This window comes from Delphinapterus leucas, chromosome 21 (genome assembly GCF_059928025.1).
Source record: "Delphinapterus leucas isolate spDelLeu-1000000601 "Yukka" chromosome 21, BTC_Dleu_Yukka2, whole genome shotgun sequence".
Lineage (NCBI taxonomy): Eukaryota > Metazoa > Chordata > Mammalia > Artiodactyla > Monodontidae > Delphinapterus > Delphinapterus leucas.
The window spans coordinates 16,109,728-16,132,151 of NC_143149.1; the positions used below are offsets into that span (position 1 = coordinate 16,109,728).

A 22,424-nucleotide genomic window follows, 5' to 3' on the forward strand; every position below is an offset into this window, starting at 1 on the left:
TCCTACCTTTTAAAAATGTCAGTTCTTCCTTGGATATTTTTTTCCTTCTAAAGCAGCAATGTTGATAGTGCATGGAAAATTCAGTCAAATATAGCCATTATAAGATAAACAATTTGAATGTCAGTGTCTGCCCCAATATTTTATGTGTGATATAATGAGAAATGTAATGGAAAGTTAAGGCAGTGTAACATATAAGACCTCAGCTGTGTGCAAATGCTGGATATTTAACTGAGTTCTATCTGAAACTGAAGTTGACATAAAGTCTAGTGTTTTTTCAAGTGGCTAACTGAAATTTGTTCTTCTTTCACTTTTTCTCACTAATCATCTTTACTCTCAACCCACCACTCTCTGTGACATAAATTCTAAACATGTCCTCTCAAATGGAAAATAGTGAATGAGCTTGAAATTAAGCAGATTTATTAAAATTACCAGTGATTGTACATAGAACTTAAGAACATTGGTAATACACATTAAGATTTATAATGTGATTTTTGGCAGTTTCAAAATCTGTATTCCTCTTAAATAGGCTCTAAAAGCACTGTGACATGTGTAAGTGGTTTATTTGACATTTCAGGTTTTTTATGATAGAATAATTCAACAACAAAATAAAGATAGTCTGATCTATTAAAATAACACAGTAATATCTGAATATGACTTGTATAAAGTAGTTCAATTCAGACTAAATAATATTAAACTGAACAAAATCAACAATTTTCAGTAATAAAATATGATTTGAGGAATTACAAGAAAACTTGGTTAAGATGGACAACTAGACATAGAAAAGAGGAAGAAACGAAAAAAGGAGAGAAGGGAGAATGGATGGAGGAAGGCAGAGTGGGAGGGAGAAAGGAAGAGATAAAGGAAGAAATTTAGTTTAGTTACATGTCTTAATTTATTGATAATTGTGAAGGTGCTCTGGCACATAAAGTTTGATATCATGAGGTTTCACTAAATTACTATTTGTATATATTTTGTTGGCAGAATGTAAGATCATATATGCTTGGATTCAATCAAATAATAAATAATTTATTTTCCCCCAAATTATCCACTGCAATCATATTTCTTAATATTCAACTGAAGTTCCAGATTATAAATAAATGACTCAAATATCTATACTGAAAACTGGAGAGAATAAGAGGGAAGAAAGGATGCCACCTAATGTGTCAGTTTCGTGTTCATTGTCAAATAAAATTCCAGGGCAAGCAAGTGACCATGGAGTACAAAAATTCTGAGAAAGCACAATATCTGCATACAATGGGATCTCATTATTCATCACTCACTTAGCTATTCACTGTCTAGTTTTTTCTCCTTAGGTAATATATTCCTCTAGTGGCTTTAATTGTCACCCATATCTCCTACCTCTATTGTCCCTCAATCTACTATGGGATTTTGTCAATTTCCAAGAGACTCAGTACTGAGAAGACAAAAAATGTAAAGCCTATAAAGAATATTTGATGAGAAGGACAGAGACCTCATGTGAATAAAACTTCCACACTCTAAAGATCTGTCAAGATTATTGAAAGAGCAGCTTTCCAGCCAAGATTTATATTTAACTTTTTTCAAAGTAATCCATATTACAAAGGCTGAAACCAACTGAAATTGTGTGGTTGACAATTTAAAAAAGAATGTTTCAGTGGAGACCAAGTAAATAAAACCTCTGAAAGCATCTTGGAGGAGATTTTCCATTTCTCTGAAAGATGGCCATAAGCTGAAAATATCTGGTCTTCTACAGTGTCAAAGGGATGCCTGGAATGCTGTTAATGAATGAATCATGAGGGCAAGATGAGAACCCTGAATTTATTTCATTACACTAATTGTCACTCTAAAAAGCGGCTACTGCCCAATTGGTTAACTCATAAAAATTCCCTTTGTAAAGGAAGGAGACTGTTTCAGGCCCCATATACTGGTCTGTTGCAGATATGTGTTTTATTTTTTTACCTGAGGAAGAATAGAAATAAAAAGCAAGTTAAATGCTGGTTGTCTCTCAGATAATCCCTGCCTTGAAGTCACAGACTGTGACCAGGATAAAACACCTAAAACACTCTTAATGGAATAGAGAGGGATCATTACCTGGAGGAGAAAGAGATTACCTGTATGCACAAACCCAAATCCCACATGAATCCAAACCATTTCCAATTAACATTAAGGTCTTCAGTAAGTACTCTGTGATATCAGTGTAAAACAAGGCTTAGCATTTATTTCCGCATGGATAGAAACCATATTTTCCAACAGAAATTATACTTTCTCAAGCAGGAAATATTTGCTTGAATAATCATAGAGGCCTTGTACATACTCTAGAGTACAAAATAAATATATGTCTGATTGAATATTTGGTCTAGGTGAGGAAATCTGGGCACGCTTAACAGGCAATCCTATTTTCATACCATTTATTGTACTCAGAGTAGTTTGGGGCATACATATATGACAAGCAGCCAGTTAAATAGAGATTAGTGTGCTAGCTGAGCAATATTCAAATCCACGTGAACCTGAACCCTTAAAAGTCACTCAGGTACCACCAAAATCACTCCATCTTTCCTGTTCTGGTTCATTGTTCAATTTCAGGTAGGAGAAAGCAAACTGAACTCCCAGAACACCCATACTGAAAAATGTGAATTGATTTGAATTTTCAAATATGATGCCAGCCAAGATTTTTCTGTGTAATATTTTCATGTTCTTAGTACCAGCATAATAATACCTATTGTCTGTAGAAATCCTTTACATGAGACTTGAAAAATATTTTGCATTTTCACAGTAACTATATTAAGAAGTGCTAATACTACTTGATAGGGCCAGGCTTGCTCCCTGGCACTTGGGGATTTCATGCAGTTTAATGAACTCAACTAAACATATAGTTCGAGTGCTCTTTTCCAAAAGAGCGCTTGAGCAAAGTGAAGTGGACTCTTAAGCTCAGAATCTACACTCCAGGCTAACTAGATGTAAGGGGAAGTGATTTGTAAAAAGTCTAATCTATTTCTAAGTTAAGTCAAACTGCTTCTCTTGGACATTGACTTCACCCACTCCCACCCTTCCTCCCTGCTGAAGTGACCATGGGGCAGTTATCAAGTTTCAATTTTTCAGATGAGTGCAGTATCTTTTTAGGGGATGGCCAACAACAAAATAGAAGGAACCTGGGCCTTTAATGACCATAAGGATGTATACTGCCATTGTGGCCTAGGATAGACAGTTACATGAGGGATAAATAAAACATGTCATATTTAATTCACTGGATTCGGAAGCCTGTTATTTACAACAGTGTAGTCTTTCTCTTAATTAATATACTGGAAAAAAAGAAGCTTACTTGTTACATCAACATTCTGGTTAATAGAAAGTCTAGAAGAAAAGATAAAAGGACATGTAAGGCAAATCATTACAAAGCACTTCAACTGATGGTATAACCTTGTTGGAAGAGGTGCTTTAAATTTGACATAGGTATTTCCAAATATGAGAATTTTTTTCTCTATGATATGGAGTTGTTGAAACATGCTGAAACATGGGGTAGTTGCTAAAACTACTCATACATTTTTAGTTGAAAATTGGAGGCATGTTTAATTAGAAATACCAAAGCCATGTAGCACCTCTACTAGTTTTCCTCATGAAGCTCCATCAGAGTGCACACACCCTCCTATCATCTTCATCTATTCTCTGTTATCGTTTGGAACTGTTGACTACAACACAGGTATACAGCAATGTGCTCTTGGTGGCAAGATGATGGAGACCTTTCACTTCCATGGCAGTTGACACTTCCACAGATTGCAAGTTTCATTGCTTAATACACTTTACATATTAATGCTTTCTAGTTCTAGTCATTAGAGTTCCAGTCAGTTGTGATTCCTTCATTTTGTTCCACGATTCAGGGTGTTCTTGTTGATTGGCTTTTATACTCAGTCTCAAGAGACAGTGCTTGCTCTGCAAGTCTAATTTTATAAAATCGTTTTATGATTAGGTTCCATGGTCAAGATAAGTAATATCTAATCATGTTTTGACACCTATTTATATGAACTGATTTCTCATGATACTGATATTCCCTTGACAATTAGATATTGTAATTTCTAATTGGTCCATTGATATGTACTAGTATGTCCACTTATTATGAAGATAATAAATCACTGTTACAAAAACTATTAGTCCACTAACAATTACTATCAAATGTGATTTCCCCTAAATATTAATAACTTGAGTTATAACTAATTTAATAGATACTTTATCTGCATTCCATCTCACAAAGTTTAGTCCTAGGCATTGCAAAATATTTTTTGGCTCTATTGTATCAAATGTTGTTATGTGCTGAACCCAAACAAGAAAAATTATCTCTTTATTCTATTAGTCTTTGCTTTTCCCATTTACTTAAGTCTTTAACTGATTAGGATTCAACTCCTTGCATGATAAACTTAGTTCATATTGCAGCTCAGTAATTCACACTGTGAACAAACAGAGGAGGGCACACATCTTTTATTATTTTAGTTTTCTGTTTGTGTTCATTAAACTTAGCTATTAGCCTCAGACATTGTCCTGGACTAATACTGTAAGATTTTTTTTTTTAACGTGGTAGTGATATCCCTCTGTCTGCATATCAGAAATGACAAACTCTCTTGTACTGCTTCTATTTTTTAGGAGTTTGATAAAGACAATATATGTTTGCATTTCATAAAGAAACTTCTGTCTTTCTAGTGTTTTAAAACTAATTTAGAGCAGATTGATGAGAATATCAGAATAAATGTGGGGAGTCTATAATTACTGAGGTATTATAAGGGAGTTATTTCAGCAGGGAGGTTATTTCAGCAGTGACCTTGGAGAATTATACACTTTGTTTATTTCTAAAATTTCTTGACTATTTTTCCTTAATAATTAGGAAAAGTCATAGATAGCAAAGAATAAATGAATATCAAGCACTTTTCTATTGTTCTTTAGCTAAAGTTTAGAGTTACCATATAGGAATAAAGTCACATTTTGGATTAAATAGCTTCAGTTTCTATTAACAGTAACAGCTTTTTTATCTAAAGAGCAGACATCCACAAATGTCACTGATTCAAATTAAAGAATCTTTAAATTAACATAGAATGAATCTGAGCAGTCACAATAAATGATAAAACAATTTTGACAAAAATTTTGAAACTTTCATGATCAGCAGTAACACTTTCAGCTCTTACTGACTTTTAAAATGTTGGACTCAATTTGAAAATGTATTCATTTAATTCAAAACACATTGCTTGATGCTTTCTATGTGCTTCATGATGTTCTATTATTTTATCTGCCAGGGGAAAAATAAATAAGAAAGACCAATATCCTTGCCTCCTGGAACTAATCTTCTAGTAAGAGGAAGAAGAAAAAAAAGGATAATAGATTATTAAAGTATATTATAGGTTCTAAGGTGATAAATGCTTTGGAAAAGATAGAGTGGTGTAATGGGACATGACGCTGCACAGAATGCACAGGTTGTAATTTTAAATAGGGTGGGGGATCAGGTTAGACATCATCGTGAAGGCAAAACTTGAGTAAAGGTTTAAAGGATGTAAGCAAGTTAACCAGATGGATATCTGGGGGAAAAGTATTTCAGGAAGAGGGAACGGGTGAAAATGCCCTAAAGTGGGAGCATGCATGGTGGGTTCCAGGACAGCAAATCACCTAGCAGGTCTGAGCACAGTGAACAAGGGCAAGAGTGGAAGGCGATGGGAATGTGGAAACAGTGGGGACAGGTCACGGAGGCGCTGGGAGACCATTATAAAGAATGGCTTTTACACTGCATGAGATGGGAAATTACTGCAGGTTTTGAGCAGAAAAGTGACATGATCAGATTCATATTTTAAAAGGACTTAGCTTGTTAAAACAGTGAGTTATTCCATTTTCCAGATCAAAGAAAACTATAAGCAATACTTTAGATGGAGTGAATGACTACTAGAAGAATCATATTTAAAGAAGCAAAAACTGGCAGTTTAAAAGTGAGAGATGAGAGAACATCATATAAAATGGTAAAAACAAACAAAACCACACAAATACCTGGACCACTAATTGCAGGGGCAAATAATTTTTAACTATTCAAGAACTACTAAAATAAACCCATAAATATACAGTCTTTTATTATAGGGTCAAATAATTTTATATACTCATATGATTCCATAGCGTTCTATATTTTAGTAGATTACATTAAGCATTACAATAAATAATTTTGAGATATTATAAAACTGTAAGAGGTTATAGCTATCTGACCCTTTTTTAAGAAGGATAAGAAATAAATTTGTAAGGGATTCTAGGATTAAAAAAACTATTTAATAGAAAAACGTTCAACACTTAAGTGTATAGATTTTAGTTTTCTTAAAAGTCTGCTTTTGTGGAAAAAATACCTCTGACAGCAAAAGATAAATGAGGGGTTAATATCTCACTATGTGTTGGTTAGGTTTGCTCCCCATGAAGCTTGAATGGGGAGAATAAAAATGACGTGAGTTGGCTTATCTTTATTTCCATCAGAAAAATGATAATGTGGGTTCCTCCCATATTCAAAGTGTAGGGGGAGGAAGGAATAAAATAGAATGGGGATTCCTGAGTACAGTAAGATAGAATTCCATCCTGTTTCAAGCATCCCTTGTCATCTGAAGTACAAATTTGGATGATGTGCAAAATGAATCAATAATACCACATTTCTTCAAAACCCAAATTGCTATTCCGTAAGAATCATATATCCTTAAATATTTTGTTCAGAAATAAATCACATCTAACACAAGCAAGGACAAATGTCTCCTTTAACGTGGACTCAAACTTCAGTAAATGCCAGCTAGGCACTCAGAAGAGGCTATACCATTTTGTGTGCTTCTTTGTGTTCTTTCCTTTAAATGCAGCTATTTCTTTGGAGGCTTAACCACATGCCAGATTTAAATGCTTGTGTTCAGCCATTTTTGTTATCAGTGCAACTATTCCTTCACAATTCAAAAATAACTGAAAGGATTATTTTTCTTAGCGCTTTCGAAAAGAAACACCTTATCACTTAGATGAAGTGTGGAAAAGTTGAATTCTAAAGCCAAAAAATGTTATAAATATCCAAGGGACTGAAAACATAGGATTATAAAAGACAATTTGAATCCACATTTTTATATTGTGTTTGCCACTATAAACACTACTTTTAACACCCCATTTTCATTTTCTGATCTTATTGTTATATACAGACCTATGCTGTTTACACATATATTAAGAAGTCAATCCATATTTTTCTGGCAAAATGTATGAAAAATAAAGTAAAAATATAACCTAAGAGAGAGGTGGAGTGTAAAAAAATCACTAATTTTTCCCCTAGAGACTATCTATTTATGAAATAATTTACTTATTTCACACCCCAAATTTCTAATGATACAGTAAAATTGCTTTTAGAGACCATTTTCATTTAATATGAAGGGTTCTCTTTTTGATATGTGGTACTGTGACAGCAAAGATAAACTGCTAAGTTTTAGCTATCTCATTTGCAATTCAAGATTTACTATCCTGTTCAAATTAATCATAATGTAATATTGACAGAAGGAAGGGGCCCATCTCAATATGTCTCAATATATCTCCCTCTGGGCAGATTCAGTTCCCTAAAAATTTTAATGTGTGGTCTCTTAATAAACATAGATTCTTTCTCACATAACAGTGTCTGCAATACTTCTGTTATGACTTTGAGGCAGTGACACTTATGTTAGAGTTATTTCAGATTCTCCCATAACAAACATATCATCAAGTTTGTACTTGTCAAAAAAGACTGGAGTCCCAGTGGGTCCAATGAAGTATATTTTATTGTAGAGAAGTTTGCCATGTTCCCTCAATCCCTGCTCCTCTCTCCATCATGACATAATTTCAAGGGCTATTGTAAAATGAACCATAACATAGTAAAGGTTGGCCTGGTCTTATGAATGGGCAAGTAGAAATGGAAATTAAGTAGAAAAAAGAAATAGAAGACCATCTTGTGTTTAAAGGTCACAATGTTACCTTATCATGCTCTTGCAAACTCAAAATTTAATTTAGATTTCTTAGAACTTCTACCTCAAGAGCGCCTATAAAAATCAAATGCCATCGAGAGCATTAGGAGCATAATGTTAGAATAAATGTATCTCAGATGATTCCTAGCAGAGTCTGCTGGAATAGAATAGAACAGTTTACATCTTGATAGGGCTGGGGAAAGCTACCTGTGGTGCAGCTATCTGTGTACACACCACACCAGCTTCTTCAGGAGAAAAGAACTGTGCAGAAGGGAAGAAAGCAGACTTCACTCACTTCAACATTTGGCCTGAGTCCAAATGTTGGGTCACCGAAAGCAAGCCTGGTTCAATCCCAGCTACAACTAAGTGATGATAGATGTGATTCTGGTCAATTATGAAGGGTGCCAATGGTCTACTCCTAAGAAATTCTCAAATCACTATTTCCTGAGCCAAAACATTTACTCATTCATCCACATATTCAAATGTTAATATGTGGGCAGTACTCTGAAAGATACAGAAATGAACAGAACACAGCCTTTTTGTTTAAGGAACTCACACTCCAGTAAGAGACATAAAGGCAAAAAATATAATATGAGGTAGAAGGTGACTGAGAGAAGTAAAGCATGCCATGAGTGTGTATAACATGGAGAAGAAATTTCTGACTCAAAGACTGAAAAAAATTCTAATGGACGAGGTGGCATTTGAAGTGGGCTGTGAAGCCAGACACTTTTCAATAGGCAACACTGGAGACAGCAATGGTCACTACATCTTGAATGAATAAATGGCTTATGTGTAGTTGGAAGAGCATTGGAATAGTGGCAGTGATATGGAGACTACCTCCAAGTTCTGCTATATTTTTTGGACAAATTATCTGACCTCTTTGAGCCTCAATTTCCCCATCTTCAAAGTATGACGACTAGATTAGGTTGTCTTTTAATTTCTTTCTGCCACTATAACTCTGGGAAGGCATGGAGTTCATGTTTTGTCCCCAAGTTTCCTGTGGGGAAACTTACTACTCTTGATAATATTTACTAAAGTGGTGGAATTCTGCAGTAGGTACTGTGGTTATCTTACTGACCTCCGTCCTACCTACCACTGCTCCACTCATTTTGTATGGCAGCCAGGGAGTTTGGATGGGATTTACTTCATCCGCAGATACAAGGATAGCTGCTGCTTTCCCACTGCTTTTTACTATTAAGATTGTTTTATCAGTGTTTCATTATCTAACTCTATCCTAAACCAAGACCAGGCACCACTCACTGTGCCCAAACAAATTAGTCCAAAGTTCAGCCCATCTTTAAGATGGGCCAGTGATAGCAAATGTAGGGCATTCATTCCATAGTTAAGGACAGTGGTCATTTTCGCACATTGGATGTGTAAAAAATGCTGACAGCATATGAACACAGGATAACATTTTAAGGGTAACAATGACCGACAAGAGATGGAAATGCTAGTAAATCAAGAAACGTGGAGACAGAATTCTACTCACAGTTTGACTAAAGTCCATCTATCCTTGGGCTTTTGTATTTGAAAGCCAATAAACTTCCTTCACTTTTTAAAGCATAAGAGTTTGGTTTTCTGTATCTAACAACCACTGTTCTGAACCGCTAAACCACTTTTTCAAAACTTTTTTTTTGTAAAGTGTTTTTTTCTAAACCAATTTTATTAACCAAGTTAAATACTAAGCCATAAATTCATACACATAAAACATTCATATTATCAACTTAGAGAGTTTAAAAAAACTTACCTTACAATATTCCCAACAAAAAACCTATGACTTTCTCTGCCTGGATTAGAAAGCACTTTTTTTTTTTTTTTTTTTACATCTTTATTGGAGTATAATTGCTTTACAATGGTGTGTTAGTTTCTGCTTATAACAAAGTGAATCAGTTATACATATACATATATTCCCGTATCTCTTCCCTCTTGCATCTCCCTCCCTCCCACCCTCACTATCACACCCCTCCAGGTGGTCACAAAGCACCGAGATGATCTCCCTGTGCTATGCGGCTGCTTCCCACTAGCTATCTATTTTACATTTGGTAGTGTATATATGTGCATGCCACTCTCTCACTTTGTCTCAGCTTACCCTTCCCCCTCCCCATATCCTCAAGTCCATTCTCTAGTAGGTCTGTGTCTTTATTCCCGTCTTGCCCCTAGGTTCTTCATGAACTTTTTTTTTTTTCTTAGATTCCATATATATGTGTTAGCATACCATATTTGTTTTTCTCTTTCTGACTTACTTCACTCTGTATGACAGACTCTAGGTCCATCCACCTCGCTACAAATAACTCAATTTCATTTCTTTTTATGGCTGAGTAATATTCCATTGTATATATGTTCCACAGCTTCTTTATCCATTCATCTGTTGATGGACACTTAGGTTGCTTCCATGTCCTAGCTATTGTAAATAGAGCTGCAATGAACATTTTGGTACATGACTCTTTTTGAATTATGGTTTTCTCAGGGTATATGCCCAGTAGTGGGAATGCTGGGTCGTATGGTAGTTCTATTTTTAGTTTTTTAAGGAACCTCCATACTGTTCTCCATAGTGGCTGTATCAATTTACATTCCCACCAACAGTGCAAGAGGGTTCCCTTTTCTCCACACCCTCTCCAGCATTTATTCTCTCCAGATTTTTTGATGATGGCCGTTCTGACCGGTGTGAGATGATATCTCATTGTAGTTTTGATTTGCATTTCTCTAATGATTAGTGATGCTGAGCATTCTTTCATGTGTTTGTTGGCAATCTGTATATCTTCTTTGGAGAAATGTCTATTTAGGTCTTCTGCCCATTTTTGGATTGGGTTGTTTGTTTTTTTGATATTTAGCTGCATGATTTGTATGGAAACACAGAAGTCCCCGAATAGCCAAAGCAGTCTTGAGAACGAAAAATGGAGCTGGAGGAATCAGGCTCCCTGACTTCAGACTATACTACAAAGCTGCAGTAATCAAGACAATACGGTACTGGCACAAAAACAGAAATATAGATCAATGGAACAGGATAGAAAGCCCAGAGATAAACCCACGCACATATGGTCACCTTATCTTTGATAAAGGAGGCAAGAATATACAGTGGAGAAAAGACAGCCTCTTCAATAAGTGGTGCTGGGAAAACTGGACAGGTACATGTAAAAGTATGAAACTAGAACACTCCTTAACACCATACACAAAAATAAACTCAAAATGGATTAAAGACCTAAATGTAAGGCCAGACACTATCAAACTCTTAGAGGAAAACATAGGCAGAACACTCTATGACATAAATCACAGCAAGATCCTTTTTGACCCACCTCCTAGAGAAATGGAAATAAAAACAAAAATAAACAAATGGGACCTAATGAAACTTAAAAGCTTTTGCACAGCAAAGGAAACCATAAACAAGACCAAAAGACAACTCTCAGAATGGGAGAAAATATTTGCAAATGAAGCAATTGACAAAGGGTTAATCTCCAAAATTTACAAGCACTATTACTCTTACACTAAGAGATTTCAGCAGAGAAAAGATTTTAAAAGGATGAAAAAAAATGCCTTTTCTCTGGAGGCTTTCAATCATTCTTGAGTAATTTTAGTCCAAGATATTTTTGGTATCATCCTTGTTTCCATCTTTTTAAATCTTGAACTCCAATTCTTTTGTTAGGGAATGTGAGGGTTTTCAAGAATCAAAAAGAATAAGGAATAATCTTTATAGTCATTGACTCTACACCTTTCTTCTACAAAGGCACCTCAATCCCAAAGAGGGTACTGCCTCGCTTGGCATGGTCAGTGTCAGAGTGGAAAGAGGATCTCAGGTGTATACACATCCCTGCCCCCCCCCCCGCCCCCCGACAGACAGCCTCTGCTTCATTACAGCTGCAGAATACTCTGATTTAGGTGCAGTTATTTGTTAACACTTGATGCTGCCATCCAGATATACACAAACCTGTGCCAACAAACTCTTTCCCTTTTTAAAAAATTCCCCCGTGTCAGTTTTCTAACTTTCATTTCATAGATTATAAAGAAACGCTGAGAATCAAAGAATTCAAATTACTCAAACAAGGTTATTGTTCCGTGAGTGGCTGACACAGGACTAAACAGAAATCACCAGACTCTAGCCAGGTGCTCATCCCTCCCCTCCATTGCATTATCCCTACTGAGTGAACAACACAACTTATACAGATGTTTCCTTGCTGTCTCTCAGTGAACAAATCAGCTTTTACAATTAGAATAATGAAAATATAGAATTGGGACTTGGAAAGACCCTTAAAGATCATTTCATTGAAAACCTTCCCCACCCAATGAATTATGTTTCCGAACTCTACTTGCTAGACCTTTTTTTTTTTTCCTTGAAGAAGGTGGTCTTGATTCTACATAATAAAATGCCTTCTCATTTCTGTAGGGCTGGGTAGTGTCATGAAAATTTAAGTGCTAAAGAAATGCTAATTCTTGGCAATTATTCTCTTGTTTTTACTGTAAAGCTTGTATGTATTAAAACCAAAGATAAATCTTTAAAGAACAGCACACCATTTCGACACTATGTTCCTGAAACGTTTATTGACTACATATAAAATACCTTTTTTGAATTACACAAAGAGAGATTATTGTATACAACTGCACATTGAAATATGATTATATATGAAATAATAGTTCTCTTGTCTATTGTTAGTTTTTCCTAACTTTAAATTTCCTCTAAAGAATTCCAGGAGGAAACTCCCTTGTCATATAGCAGCCTGTCATACTTATTTTGTTTTGGTGGAGAGTTTTAATCACATATTATATCCCAGTATAAGAAAGATTTAAATTGTCTAGTCTGAGATTTCAGATCACCAAACAATCCTTTCCTTGTTACCAGAAATAAGTACTAGGTATCTTAAGCTCTGAGATAGAAATGTTTAACAGTATATAATTCATAAGACATTCTAAAATATCTGTAGAGTTTTGAGAAATTAGTTACCTTTTGATTGACCGATTATATCTGTGCAGGCACTTGCAATGATAGAAAAGTCTTTTTGTTGGTTTAACTCTCTTTTCAGACTGTGATTATTAATGGATAGTGGCTAATTATTTTCGAATTTACTGAGGACTATGATCATATGTTAGACAAAAGACAAAATTTGAAATAAACAGGCTTGGTTGCTCCAATTTACTGAAATTCAGGAAATAGAATGTTACGTTGGAAAGGGAATGGACTTTAGCCCCAGACAGACTTGGGCTGAAATCTTAGTTATAGTGTTTACTTACTGCCTTTGGGGGCAATTCGCTGAACTATTCTGGCCTTGTGCTTCCTCATCTGTAAAAGAAGAATAATAGTATTTACTTCTCAGATGTCCTTTCGAAAATCAGAAGTAATATATGTAAGTTAAAGAGAGTCGACAAAGTTGTTATTAGACATACTAGCTTTCCGTTCACAACAATAGTTTAATGAGTCATAGGAAGTCAGACTACTCAAATCTTTAAAGGTCATATCTGTTTTCTTTAGGCACTTATTTAAAAACAGATTCACTTTCACTTTTGCCATTACATTCATTTTAAAAACATGTCTGACTATCTCACCTTTTTCAGTAAACAAATAGCGTTAACTGTAACAAATCAAATTATTTAGCAGTGAAAATGAATCAGCACTTATGATTTATTCAGTGTCATATGTTAGCATGGTCTCAGTTACTTAGAGCCTCCATCACTTTTACTGTCTCTCAGTGAAAAAGCTTCTAAGAACAAACACAACAAAAATAGATCAAATCAAGATGCGAGCTTATTCGAATTCATTGATGAAAATATTATGTCATTAAACTACAAAGATAAACAACCTAGCTTATAAACTGAGAATGCCAGTAGTTTTGCTCCCTTTGTCATTTGTATTTTAAACAACATGAAACATTTAAAAATATTGTGTTATAACGTATCACCTGTCACTTGAAGAACTTTTGTGTTCAAATTAGTATGGTGTTTGATACAGCATTGAAAACAGCTTTGTAGAAATGTTTTCTGCTTCCGAAAATGCCATGATGTGCTTATAACTGGTTGCAGCAGAAGAGAATGAATTGGTTCTAGTTTCTGTATATTTTTACTTGTTAATAAGTTTCTTAATGGGTTTTTTGTATGTTCCTGCTTTCATCTTTCTTCCCTATTGCTTAACCATATTGTCGGCTATAAAACAAAACATTTTATACGCCAGCAAATGTAGGATTAAGAAGTATCATGAGAGAATTTTAATATAGCAACTGTTTGGCTAAGGTCACGCCACAGTGAGATACAAAGCAATACATAATAAGAAAAATCACTTAAACATAAGAAAGTTATTAATAAATCAGGAGAAATCAAGTGTGCGGGGAAAGGTTAGATGTTATGTATTCTGTGTTCTCAGATACATGGTTTATTACCTGTGTAACTGCTCTGCCATGTAGGATATGCATTTGAGCAAACACTGTAAATTATTACAAAGTATATACAGGAAAACCTCTTCATAATCTTCCCCCACTTAACGATTCGCCACATGTAGAAGCCCCTGACTTACACAGATGTGATCCTCTAGGAGCGGGGCTTAAGCCAGACCCATACTAACCCTCGGCATTCAACCCTCAGCATTATATTAATGATGTGTGAGAGTTTCATGTGGGATGAAAATGTGAGCAAGAGGACCTCAAGGTGCAAACGATCTAATGGAGGGAAGGGAAAGTAAACAGCTCACTGCTGCCACTGCCGCAGCTACTACCACTAATAAAAACAACAGAACCTTCCCTTTAGCAAAACATGACTTTGAGCAAGTTACTTATGTGAACCTCTGTTCCATTATATGTAAAATATGGATAATAGCTGCTTCATGGAATGGTTTTGAGGGTTAAGGAGATATATATAAGAAGTATTTAGCATTGTGCCTGGAACAAAGAACTCAATGAACAGATGCTATTTATGTATTGCTCTTGTTACTCATGTTAGTTTTATTACTGGAGGTATAATGACACATTCAAAAAGTCTTTATCCCCATTTTACTCATAGACTAGTTGGTGCATTAAAATATGCAGACATGTTAAAAAAGTAATTGTACCATACATTATACATGACAATTATAACTGAATGCCAGATAATGTCTTAAAGATATTATTTTATATACCTATTTCTCTCAAAAAATAGAGTTAGCATGATATTCCTGTTCACAAAAAGACCAAAGAGAAAGAAAAACGTGGTGTGTCCTATTTCACCTTCCATATTGGATATTAGACCCATTTCTCAATACAAAGGTTATAAAAGATTCTAACAACTGTATGTCCAATGTAGAAATGTCTAAATATAAATGATGATTTTCAAAAGCCATAATCAATCAAGAGTTAATAATCAAAGATACACAAGGACCAAAGTGCCTGAATAACATATCAGAAACACTGGTAAACTTATCAAGTGTGGCTTTCTTTACAACTTTTAAAATACAGTTATTGAATGTGTCTGGTTGGCTGCCCTTTGTCTCTTTGTTAACACAAAGAATTAAAAGCTGCCATCATTGTAACTTTTGTCCCTAACTTCATGGTGTTAATAACAGTGGTCACCAGCAAGACAACTTTGACCTGGACTGACAGCTGCTATGACTTGAATGCTTGTTCTGGGTTGAAGGACACTGATTCCAGGCGTGTCAGCTGAATCAGAGGCAATTCTGAATTGCTAAGCAGAAAATGATCTACCCATTCAATAAGTAGTTAGGACACTTGGGGATGGGATGGTGGCAAAAAACCACATCTTATTGACAAGTCATCATTGGGTTTGAGGCAGAAAGAGCTTCGAAGGCTTGGAGGCTCTTAGACACTTGAGCTCATTCTGACCCAAACAAGTAAATGAAGAAAATGACTAGGGATGCTAAGGGTCCACCTGTCCTCACAAGTGCCACTCAGGTATTTTGGCTGAAAATTCCCCTCAAATGATAGAAAATAATATTTTCAACCTTTTAATTGTGGCGTTTCCCTTATTTATAACATATAGAGAATAGAAAATTAAATATTACTACTAGAATGATGAAAATATAGGGGCATAAAACTTTACTTTGTTCCTTAAGTTTCTCATTTTTGTGATAAGTTACATACGTTCCTTTTAAAAATACAAAGGTGAAAGAGTAATTAGGAACCTTTATTTTTTATATTGTTTATATAAACTGCATTGAGGTTTTTAAGAAATGTGGCACGCTACTGAGGATGTTTACTAATATACCGAGTGATAAAAATTTTGATAAGCTACATTTGTGTCTTGTTCATTTTGACTGATTACTCCATTTATTTATTTTTGTTTTGATGGCGCATGAGAGGAGGGTTGGTTAGATGGTTTTATCGCTATGACCAGAAGAGGAAGAAGTATAAAAAATTAAGAATGTGCAAATATAAGCACAGACGTTAATTTTGAGGAAAAAAATGCTTAATTCAGTATCTTAAATATCTTTTCTCCACTGGGGTAAAGATATCCAGTAATTATGTACTGCACAAGAGAGCTATAAACAGTATGGACCTGAAACTTTTTAAGCCATACCTCTTTAAATATGACATTTTAGCACCATTATTGTATCAAAATAATGTCTTAAAGTATTGCTTTTGAGAGACTGGAGCTCCTAATATAATAAATACAGCCTTGGTTTGCAAGTATTCAGAAGAATGTAAATGATTATATCAACTTTAAAAATGTGCCAAAGATGTAAAAGTGGCTCAGAGATTTGTGGTTAATTTAATTGGGACATACGAGAAATAAAGCGACATGCTGCAAAATGTGGGGACAAGATTGACAAAGTATCTTTAGCAAAAATACGTGAGTGGTCAAAAAAACTAAAAATAAAACTACCGTATGACCCAGCAATGCCACTCCTGGGTATATACCCGAAAAAAACCCAGAAAAAACTGATTAGAAAAGATACATGCACCCCAATGTTCATAGTAGTGTTATTTACAATTATAAAATCAACCTAAGTGTCCATCAACAGATGAATGGATAAAGAAGCTGTGGTATATATACACACAATGGAATATCACATAGCCATAAAAAACAATGAAATTTTGCCATTCACAGCAGCATGGACGGACTTGGAGGGCATTATACTAAGTGAAATACGTCAGACAGAGAAAGATAAATATTGTACGATACAACTGATATGTGGAATCTAAAAAAATACAACAGGGCTTCCCTGGTGGCGCAGTGGTTGAGAGTCCACCTGCCAATGCAGGGGAAGTGGGTTCGTGCCCCGGTCCGGGAAGATCCCACATGCTACAGAGTGGCTGGGCCCGTGAGCCGTGGCCACTGAGCCTGTGCGTCTGGAGCCTGTGCTCCACAATGGGAGAGGCCACGGCAGTGAGAGGCCCGCATACCGCAAAAACAAAACAAAAAAAAACTAGTGAATAAAGCACAAAAAGAAGCAGACTCACAGATACAGAGCACAAACTAGTGCTTACCATTGGGAGAGGGAAGGGAGAGGAGCAATATAGGAGAGGGGGATTTAAAAAAAAGGTTATTATGGGATTATATAAAATTATGTGTGTGAAACTTCTGAAAATTGTAAAGCTCTACAGAATTTAAAGAATCTTCCATTGAATAATAAAATAAAATAAAGTAAAATAAAATAAATATGTAAATGGTGGTAAACGTGCTACTACTGAGTTGTTTTTTTTTGTCTCCATTAAGAGTTCACAGCCAGGAAAATGAGATCACAATGCAATGATGTCAGGTGATACGATGCTGGTTTCTCTAGAAACCATGCTCATGTGGAGTCTTAAAAAGTAGAATACAGGAAACAGGGGCTATTATTGTTTTCAGCACTATTCAGAGTGGGAGTGGTCCTATTTGCTGGGATGAACTACTGGATTCCTTTGTTTATCATCGAAAAGGGGCACTAGGACCATGTAATACTATAATACCATCCCAAATGATCCTCTTTACATCTTGGATTATTTTGGTTTTTCATTTAGATTGCCATGCAGAGATCAGAATTTTATCCTCAACAGAGACGAACAATTCTAACCACCTTGCAGTACAAACCTTATTTTAAGAAATTGGAATTCTGAAAAAATACTATTTTGTCAGATAGATTGATTAGTGTGAATCAGTCGTGTAGGCCCTATGTACAAAACTGAGGACAAGACACTGAATTTTGATCGCCCTGTATAGGTACAATGACGTGAGCAAACACTTCCACCTGTAGAGACAGCTGCTTTATATTTGATGAGCTCTTAACTATGACACATAGTAGATAATTAAAGTGATTCATATTTGGTATTATATACATAAGGAGCCTGAACTAAGTATTAAGCCAAAAAAAAAAAAAAAAAAAAAAGCATGTGTATCTGTTATTTATTGCTCCTGCTACAAAATTCCTTCCAAATAGTGGCATAAAACAGCAACGATTGGGGCTTCCCTGGTGGTGCAGTGGTTAAGAATCCGCCTGCCAATGCAGAGGACACAGGTTCGAGCCCTGGTCTGGGAAGATCCCACACGCCACGGAGCAACAAAGTCCATGTGCCACAACTACTGAGCCTATGCTCTAGAGCCTGCAAGCCACAACTACTGAGCCCACATGCCACAACTACTGAAGCCTGCGTGCCTAGAGCCCGTGTTCCACAACAAGAGAAGCCACTGCAATGAGAAGCCCACGCACCGTAACAAAGAGTAACCCCACCTGACGCAACCAGAGAAAGCCCGCGCACAGCAACGAAGACACAACACGGCCAAAAATAAAATAAATAAATTTATTAAAATATATACATATATATATATATATATATATATATAAACAGCAATGATTTAGAATTCCCTATAATTCTGTGTACTGGCAATTTGGACAGTTCTTCTGCTGGTCTAACTGGGGCTCACTCATTTAGCTGCAGTGATTGGGTGACTCGAAGGGGCTGGAGAGTTCCAGGATCTGTGGTGCCTGTCGTTTGGGGCACCTCAGTCTCTTCCACACGGCCCTTCCACCACATTCTACTGATCGAAATCAATCAAGAGGCCAGCCAGCCCAGAATCAAGGAGTTGGAGAAACAGACCCCACCTCCTGATGGTAGAAGCAACCACGGGGCATTGCAAAGGGGAATGGATACAGCAATGTTTTCTTCACTGGAGGCATAATTCATGCGCAACCCTTTCCATGGCATTTTGTTCTAGTAATTCCCGTTGTGCCCTTCACTGCCTGCCCAGCATCTCAGCTCAGTACTTTACTAAGGATTCGTGTAAGATCAAAGGTGGGGAAAATGAGAAGCAGAGGGCAGGAGTTATGGCAGTAATTGAAGAGTTGTTTGTTGTTGTTTTAAATCCAAATCTCTTTTTAAAAATCATAGATCTGTGTTGACCTCTGCATAGAACGAACTCAATCAAATGTATCAAAGACTGTAGAGAAAAATAAACTCTAAAACGTATTCCATAAAGTAAGGCATGTGGGGAAATAAATGCTTATTGTAAAGCTAAAATACAAAATTTGAACTGAAATACACTTACATCTAACATGGATTTCACAAATCAATGTTTTGTGCAAACCTCAGAATACCAAAAATTGTCCCAGCTACCTTGTTCATGCTTTTATTGTTTCTGTTTGGTAACAAAAACATTTCCCAGCTCTAAATAAAAACTGGTTCGCAACAGGAAAAAATTTCAAAAAAGTTTATTTTCCATGTTATTATGATGAGACAAAATTTTTTCAAATTGTTTTATAAACAGAAATAAGTAGCAGATATGATAGTTTTTTGTTGTTGTTGAAACTGAAAGAAAAAATACGAAGAAAGAAGCGCACTAACAAAATTTCCAAAGAAAAAGAAATATTAGGGATCAGGGAACCACTTAACAGTAGCTAAAAGGAAAATTGATGACAACTGAGCTTCCTAGGCCCCTGAACAACTTCTGCTGTTCTGTCCTTAAACTTCAAACAAAGGAGATGTTGTACCCCTGGGAAACTGCTGCTCAAGAACCTACCATGGCTTCCTTTGAACCAATAAATCAAACCCCTCCTTGTGGAAACATAAGAGCTTCTATATACATCTCCCCCCTGGAAGTATCCAAACTGGTCTGTCACAACTTGCCAGAAGGAGCCCCCAGTCAGTTCAGGCAACCATCTTCACACTCAGCATCCATCAAGTTCCCTTCCATCTACGTACCTGGGCTCACACTACTCCTCCCTGGACTATGTCCAATGCCCAATCTAGTTATTCATATGCTATGCATTCAAGATCTGCTCACCTGGAACATCTTCTATTAAACTCTATCCAACTATTCTAGGCTACATCAACCTTCCCTTCTCCTTTTCCCTAGAGAACTTTTGGAATTGATCACATGCAATAATCATTATTAGAGAAACAGCAACAGCTGCTGTACTGGGTGCTCTTTCTGTGCTAGGAAGTTGGGTGATGTCATAGTTTGGTTTTCCAGCATCTGCTCTTCGTCATCCCTATCTTCAGCTGAACACTGATCTTGCCTATTGTGTACAGTCTAGAATTGAGGGAAATTCCAAGAGACTGTCTTCTGATACAAAGCCCAGGGGCCAGACCTTTCTCTCCTTATTCTAGTACCTCACAGGAAATAGGCATACACTTCTTACTGGAGCTAGTGATGCAAGGACTAGTAGAATGGCCACAAGTCATTCACCCCAGTGGTCGCAGTCACCAGTATAGTGTCCCAGCATCCTGTCTAGGTCTATTCAGCTGTTTTGCTTCTGCTTCCTGCTTCTTGTTTCCTGGAGATTCTTGGTGCTTGTCATTCCTTTACCTGCTCTGGACAGCCTTCCATTAATTCTGCAAGTTCCCTGAAACTTTTCAATACATTGCTTTTCTTCAATGAGCCTGAATTTCTTTTAGCTATTTGCAGCCCAGTCTCATGGTATAGCTACACAATGTAGAAAGTATGGATGCAGCAGGTATAATCCCGAGTCACAGATACAGGCCAGAGGAAAGCTACTTTTTAAATTTTCCTATAACTGCACTTAATGGCTATGTTTTTCAGATGGTAGAAACCAGTCTTAGTTAACTCAGGGCAATCTTAACCATTTCAGTGTTTCTTCATTCAATTTAAGATCTCACCCTGCCTGCATTCTCAGGGTTGCTTCTAGTTCATGAGGCTTATAAGAGACAGGCTGGTCAGTGAGAAGCTGCTGTCTCTCTGTACTTGTCACCTATCCATGCTGGCATCCAACCCAATGCCTCATTTCCTGTCCAGATTCATCCATGGCCAGATTCATCCAGGCCATCGTTATGGGCTGCAATATGTCCACCCCTCTACAAAGTCCCAGGTTGAAGCTCTAAATCTCAGTACCTATGAATGTGACTGTAATTTAGAGAAAGAGCCTCTAAAGAGATGATTAAGTTAAAATGAGGCCATTTACATGAGCCCTAATACAATCTGGCTGGTGTCCTTATAAGAAGAGGAAATTTAGACACAAAAGAAACGCCAGGAATGTGTGTGCACAGAAAAAAGATCATGTAAAGACATAATAAAAGGCAGTCATCTGAGAGCTATGGAGAGAAGTCTTAGGAGAAACTTAACCTGCCAACACCTTGATCTCAGACTTCCAGCCTCTAGAACTGTGAAGATATACATTTCCATTGTTTAAGCCACCTAGTCTATGGTGCTTTGTTATGGCAGCTCAAACAGACTGATACAGCCATTGCTATAGGTCAACTTTATATAAATGCTTTTTGTTTATATAAAGTTGTTAATTCTAGAAATCCTTGAGACTTTTATATTACTAGGTTGGGGTCAATTTGAGTCTGGTGTAGTGTTCTGTTCAGAGTGTCCACCTGATAAATGTTTCTTTAATAATTGGTGCAGAACATAATTGACATTAACTCATGGTTTGCTGCAGTCAATAATAATTTGTTAGATTTTCTTTTACCTTTTGTTTTTGAAAGAAATGAGGAAAAGAAGAAAACCAATTTTCCAACTGAGAAATGAGCAAAATATTGCTGGATGGCCAACATCTGGTATCATTTAAGTCTGGACTGGACAGAGAAAAAGAAAAAGATTACACCAGAGGGAACAACCCTGTATTTCCAGAGGAAAAAAGGAGATGACATAGTTCGTCTTTTCGGTGATTAAACGCCTTCCATTTTCACATAGCCTCACTGCAAATAGAGAGTTTATCTTCCTTCAGTTTTTGCATTTCACTGTCTAGTAAGCAAACTCGAAAGGCCAAAATGCTAGGATTCTATTTTCCCAGAATGATGCCAAGTAAAGTTTCCTTAACCCTTCCAACTCTTAAGCTACTCTCAAAGGCTGCCATTGGTGAAAATGCATTAAATCCAAATGGAGGAACTGGGTGGTTGTTCTTTTTTTCAAGAAAGTAAGAAAGGAAAGAATGTCCTTTCTAGGTCGAAGTATATGATTACCAGGAAATTTGAGCAAATTAAATCAACTTGTGTTGGGAATACAGATGTTGCAGGTAATAACTCCCATGTAAATCAGTGGTGAAATGACTGTTGTTCCTTTACCTTTTCAGCATTGTAAAAGGGGTCAGAATTCAGTGTATTTGCAATGTAGCCACATGGATGCTATGAAGAGAAACAT

General features: G+C 36.3%; 1 protein-coding gene across 5 annotated transcripts in view; it reads right to left on the reverse strand.

The window, feature by feature from the left end:
- The window catches only part of L1TD1 (LINE1 type transposase domain containing 1), a 1,087,927-nt gene that overhangs the window by 343,604 nt on the left and 721,899 nt on the right, over window positions 1-22,424 (reverse strand). For all 5 annotated transcript variants that reach the window (XM_089903542.1, XM_089903540.1, XM_089903541.1 and 2 more), the window contains one exon: window positions 13,161-13,209. The gene's annotated coding sequence lies outside the window, so the exon portion shown is untranslated. The remainder of the gene's footprint in view (window positions 1-13,160; window positions 13,210-22,424) is intronic.